Raw genomic sequence first — 7,054 nt, 5'->3', positions numbered from 1 at the left:
AAAGAACGCTGTATCAATCCGAAATGTATTTATTTACTGCGATAGACCTTAAAAGGTATTTAAAGACGATTCAACGCGATTGAGGCCACAAATACGTTTCTGCCCTAGAGCTTGTTTTTTTCACCAACCCTTTTGGTATTATTTTGTTACCATATATCCACAATCCATCACATATCCAATAATAGTCCAACTCCTGTCAATTCGTTGTCTTCTCTAAGTGTACTTTGATTGGTTTAACGCTTTGGTTGAGAAGTTATTCACATTAGAACACAGGCGCAATCCCCTTCAGGGTTCGTTGTTGTGCACTTCCCTTTTTTAACATACAAAGTTTACTTCAGTATGCATACATTTCCATACAAAAACTATTACGAGATTAAAATTTGCCGATAAAACTGCTAAACATAATTTCACAATATTACGTGATACGTGATGTATTTAATGTGATATGTATTTAAGTTTTTGGTTTCCAATTAACATTTGCTTCATTTACAGCTCATTTGGGTGCGGTGCAGAGCCACCTTTGCGTTCTGGAAAAAAGACACGAACCATCAAGAGGCGGTGCCTTGAGATGGTCTCTACCATTTGCAGAAATATGTCTTTGTCATGGCGTTGTAGCACCTACACGTGGCAAAACCTGTCCAAGAAAGAATGTAGAGTATGAAGAAGGTATTCTGTGGTTTGTTGATGACCCGCAGTCACTCACCATGCGTCATAACTGGGAAAAAGATATAATTGATGACCTCTTGGTTCGCACTACGTATTGCAGTAAGAAGCTTTGTATACTCATAGTCATAATTTCAAAAATAGAATATCAATAAAGCACTTGATATAATTAATGAAAAGAAGACAATGCAAAGGTTCAATCATCATCATCATCATCTTATACTTACAACGTATCCAATTCCAATCAATATCACTCTTATTTGTTTTAAGGGGGAATAACACCCTGATTTTCATCAGTACCCCTCTTCTTTTTTTTTCTTGCAAATTTATAAAGTACATATATATGTTCATCACCTCATGTCATGAACTTATAAAATATATATACATACAAAGTATTTTAAAACCATTTTAGTAAGCCATTTTAGCCCTATATATATTTTGTTTACTGTAACCTAGTAACTGAGAAATGTACTCACTGATTATAACACTGAATAAATTAAATACGCCTAATCTCTTCCACATAGACAATTTAATACTACACCATGTATGTATCTTCAATAATGTGTTGTTAGGAAAAGAGATTAAAAAGGCTTAAGGTCATCAAAGGTCAGGTTATAGGTCAATTGGTTCAGGTCAAATTCAGGCATCAATTTTGAATACATGTGATAGTCTGTGATACCATACATGTCATAATGAGGCATCACTTTTGATATTTTGTCTGTTACTGGATATTTAATGGAAATTTGTGAGGTGGATATACTAAAATACCTTGGGATGTAAATGGTGAGTACAATTTAAATTGCCTAGTTGAGATGGATTGGGCAAATAAATATAAAATAGTTACCAAAATCACAAAAAATGAAGCTTACGGGAAACTACCTAATATGGTGGTATAGATGACAAAAAAATACAATCTTTTTCAACATTGCTGTAGTGTGGTTGTGGTAACCTGTTACCTATGGCTTAATTAAGTTTCAGTGAAATAGTGTCGCAAGTTCAAAATACAAAATATAGCTCAATATTGAAAATAGAAGCATTTTAACCGGTTCGTTTTTTGATAGTTGTGGAGCACCAAGCTCATGAAGTCATATAAGAAATCAGGGACCACTTTTCCCCATTTTACATACCAACATTATTTCCCTAATGTGTTAGCAACACATATCCAAAATTTAACGAAATCCGTTGATAGTAAGCTTTCCAACATGAAGTGAAATTAAAACATCATTGATGTACCACTTTTTGGCTCATAGCATTAGAAGTATGTACGCGTCATTGATACTGATGCCACCAATTGAACGAGAAGATTTGCCCCTTCATTTTGCATACCACTTTGTCCAATTTCTTTTTCTCATTTCTTCACAAAATGCAAAAAAATGCAAAAAAAATGCAATGGGTGTAGTACCCCCTTAATAACATATTTGTTTTAATAACATAATACATAACTTTACATAGCCTACACCAAAAAGTGAACGTTACAGAAACTGACTTAAATCGTCCATTTCATACAGAATGTACTTTGGGTACTGATAACTGTGACGCAAACGCAGCTTGCACCAACATCCCCGTTGGTTCCTACACATGTGCATGTAACGCGGGTTACAGTGGAGATGGAATAGCATGCACAGGTTGGTTTATTTTGTGTCATATCACCATTCTATTTATTTCTAGTAATCACCACTCATTGGCGAGTCACAATACTTGTTGGAAATTATGGATATGGTGAATTCATATCGACATTTTCAGCTCTATGTGATGTGATATATTATATATTATATTGGCAAACTAATCTATAATTGAGTTCAAATTCTATCGTGCTCCCAAATCTATTTATTTCTAACATTTGCCACTCATTCGCGATTCATACTACTTTTTTGAGATGGTGCATTCGTATTCGTATGTCGACATTTATATGATTGCTTTACGTTTTCAAAACAAATCCGTTTAGTTACAAGAATCATTTTTAAAATGAAAATTTAAAAACTTTCATTTTGATTATAGCTCAAATGTTGTACCTAATAAATTTGTACCTAAAAAAATATGATTTATTTCATACGATTTGTTACAGATGATAATGAATGTACTTTAAGTACTGATAATTGTGACACAAATGCTGCTTGTACCAATACCGTCGGTTCCTTCACATGTGAATGTAATGCCGGTTACGGTGGAGATGGAATAACCTGCACAGGTTGGTTTCATTTGTGCCTTATAACCATTTTTACTTATTTGAACTTTTGCAAAACATTAGTGTTATTTTTTCAATAATATATTGAGTTAGATAATGAAAATCGATATTTTGGCAACTTCGACAAACAGTACCGCGTCTACCCTTAAAACACGATACTTTCAGGTATTATTATGTTAGTTTCTATTGGGCAAATCCTAAATACACATGTGACACTCTTTTGTACCCCTACTCACATGTAGTAGCTGTACACAACCCTTGACATTTTCAATACATATTTTAAATTCCATTTTGATTATAGCTCAATTTTGTTTCTTCCTAATGAATTATGACTTATTTCATACAATTGGTTACAGATGATAATGAATGTACTTTGCGTACTGATAACTGTAACGCAAATGCTACTTGCGCCAATACGGTCGGTTCCTTCACATGTGAATGTGATGCCGGTTACAATGGAGATGGAGTAACATGCGAAAGTTCGTCTATTTTGTGCCAAAAACCCCATTCTATCTATTTCAAATAATTGTCAGTTGTCACCTAAACGCGAGTCCAAATGTATTTCAAAAATGTTTAATTTTTTATCTAACACATAAAATATGACTTATTTCATACATTTTTGTATAGATGATAATGAATGTACTTTGGGTACTGATAACTGTGACGCAAATGCTACTTGCACCAATACCGTTGGTTCTTTCACATGTGCATGTAATGCCGGTTACAATGGAGATGGAGTAACATGCGCAGGTTAGTCTATTTTGTGCCAAAGCGCCATTTTATTTATTTTAAATAATTGTCACCTAAACGCGAGTCCAACTTTATTTTAGAAATGTATTTATTTTATCTAACACATTATAACTTATTTAAAACATTTTTGTATGATGATAATGAATGTACTTTGAGTACTGATATCTATGTCGCAAATGCTCCTTGCTTTACTTTTCTTTTGATTACACCTTGAAATCTGCATTTTACCTTTCATTTAATTCATGGCTTATTTCATACATCTTTTACAGATGTTGATGAATGTGCTTTAAGTCCCAATAACTGTGACGCAAATGCTACTTGCACCAACACCGTCGGTTCCTTCACATGTGAATGTAATGCCGGTTACAATGGCGATGGAGTAACATGCACAGGTTAGTCTATTTTGTGCCATATCACAAATCACAATATTCTTTTCTTTTTTTTAGTATTCGTGCCCATATTCAAAACTATATGATTGCTTTAAGTTTTCAAACAATCCCATTTCAATACTAATATTTGTGATGTGATCTGTCCATTTAAACATGATAAATTATATTAGCAACCTAAGCTAATTTATTCAAGAATTATTGAATTTATTTCTAACATTTGCCACCCATCCGCGATTCACACTACTTTTTGGAAATGGTGCATTCGTATCGATATTTAAAACTATATGATTGCTGTACGTTTACAAAACAAATCCGTTAAGTTACAAGAATCATTTAAACTTTCATTTTCATTATAGCTCTATTTTGTTTGTACCTAATTAAATATGATTTATTTCATGCGATTTGTTACAGATGATAATGAATGTACTTTGGCTACTGATAACTGTGACGCAAATGCTGCTTGTACCAATACCGACGGTTCCTTCAAATGTGAATGTAATGCCGGTTACAATGGAGATGGAGTAAATTGCACAGGTTGGACTGATTTGTGGCATACAATCATATTACTTATTTCCATTAATTGTCTAGGCGAGGCATCATATTTTTTTAAATGGTACATTTATATGGACATATACACGCAAGTCAATTTACCTTTTGGAAATGATGCATTCTTAAGTTGTTGTTGTATATCGTTATCAATCAAAAATGTCACACTATGCCATTTACTCACGCTTTATTGAACTTAAATCTTTAAATTATTTCAGATTACATTGACCATTAGAATGCTTTTGACTAAACTAGCCCTCTAGCTTGCAAGTCATCACTTGTGGAGAAAAATGTGATTGGGAGGGATAATTAAGTTTGAGATAGGAAAGGTGGCAAACCATACAACATGCATTTGGTTAGTATAGGCCGTGACAGTTGTGACCTAACAAGTTTGAAGGGGATATTCAGTGGCTTCTTGAGAATATCAATTGAGAATCAATCATGTCTATTGCATGCTTTAAGCCGTCGCCAAGTGCTACACTATCGTAAGTGAAATTTTTGGCCAAAATGAGATTTTGACGAATTATGGAAGGCGATATAAAAACGCACATTTTAAACCAGGTTTTAAGTTTCAAAATTGCTTAATTATTTTTTAATTAATAAAATAAAATGTATGTGCCACTTACGATAGTCTTGCACGCTAATTTTATTTTTCATTTGTTGCAACACCATCGTATGTGCACATACGCTACTTTATTGGGCCTAAACAACAAAATCACGGAATGCTACACCATCGTTAGTGCAAAACAGTCTCTAACATATCACTGGCTGTGACGCTGTATGCGTTGTCACCATTCTGGCTAAGTTCATAGCTCCCATGACTGGTAATAGAGACGATAAATCCGGTGTTTGTAGTTTTAGATTCAGTAATAAATCTTGAGAGATAACATTGCGGCAAAAGGTGTCTTGCTATTGTAAATATTATGTGCCAAAAAAATTAACACTTGTTAAGAAACATATAATGACAAAATATTGGATATTTGAGCCGATATTACGCATATCCTAATTTAGCAACGCGTGCTAAACTATCGTATGTGGCACATACGATAGTGTTGCACTCTACACTTATTTCTATTTGAGTGCAACACTATCGTATGTGGCACATACGATAGTGTTACACTCTACACTCATTTCTATTTGAGTGTAACACTATCGTATGTGGCACTTACGACATCTAAATCAGTAAATAATTCATCGCTTTGTTAACTTTGACCTACCTTGACCTAAGGCGTCGGCACGGATGCTGATGCACTCTGCCTTGCCATCTGATCCATGGTGAATCCATGCCATACCACTCGGTCTTTGGCCATTCTTCCTGCTGCTGCTATGGAGGTGATATTTTTAGCCAAGCAGTCTGTTTTGATAGTGTCCATCCATCTTTTGGGAGGTCTTCCACGTGGTCTTTTTCCATGTACATTGCCCTCTATCACAATTTTGGGGTATCTGTCATTTCGCATTCGCTGAATGTGACCAAAGAAGCGGATCCTTTTTTGGGTGATTTTATCAATGATTGTGTTGTTCAGTCCAAGTGTGTCCCGTATTATGGTGTTGCGTATTCTGTCCAGTCGTGATACGCCCATGATCTTTCTCAAGCACATCATTTCAAAGACTAGGAGTCGATTTTCGTCTTCTTTCTTGATGGTCCAGGTTTCGGCTCCATACATTAGGACAGATAGTATTACGACTCTGTACAGTTCAATTTTGGTGGCCTGTTGAATGTCCTTTGCATTCCATATGCTATGAAGTCTTTGGACTGCTCCTAGAGCTTTTCCTATTCTGTGTTTGATGTCTTCTCTGCTTGTGCCCTTCTGAGATATGGTGCCTCCCAGGTACACAAACTCATCCACTTGCTTGAGCAGATTGCCATTAATGTTGATGTTAAGGTTGACTTTTTGGCTGCTGATAACCTGTACTTCAGTTTTACCAATATTGATCTTCAGTCCGAGGTTTGAGCTGCTACGAAAGACGTTGTCCACTGCAGTCTGCAGGTGACTAGCAGAGTCAGCTAGCAGGACAATGTCATCGGCGAAGCGGAGGTTTGAGATCATATGTCCCTGGATCAGTATTCCTATGTCGGTGTCATGGGTTGCGTACAGCATAACAAGTTCAAGAAGTATGTTGAAGAGTTGTGGGGATATCACACACCCTTGCCGCACTCCCACTGTTGTGTGAAACCACTCAGTTAGGTCGCCATTCACACGCACAGCACTGTTTGATATACTGTATAGTGCTTTGAGGAGCCTGATGATCTTACTTGGGAAGCCGAAGAATCCCATTGCTTTCCACAGCCCATCCTGCCATATGGTGTCGAAGGCCTTTTCAAAGTCAATGTAGCAGCAATACAGGTTCTTGCCTTTCTCACGGAATTTCTCTGCGATTTGACGTAAGGTGAAAAGTTGGTCGACTGTTGATCTTCCAGGTCGAAAGCCAGCTTGGGATTCTGAGATGACCTCCTCTGCTTTTTTCATGATTCTACGTTGGAGAATGGTGGTGAACACTTTCCCTGCATGGCTCAATAGGC

The sequence above is a fragment of the Amphiura filiformis genome, chromosome 18 (assembly GCF_039555335.1).
Source record: "Amphiura filiformis chromosome 18, Afil_fr2py, whole genome shotgun sequence".
Classification (NCBI taxonomy): domain Eukaryota; kingdom Metazoa; phylum Echinodermata; class Ophiuroidea; order Amphilepidida; family Amphiuridae; genus Amphiura; species Amphiura filiformis.
The sequence above is the reverse complement of the archived record's forward strand: the minus strand, read 5'-3'. Positions refer to the sequence as shown.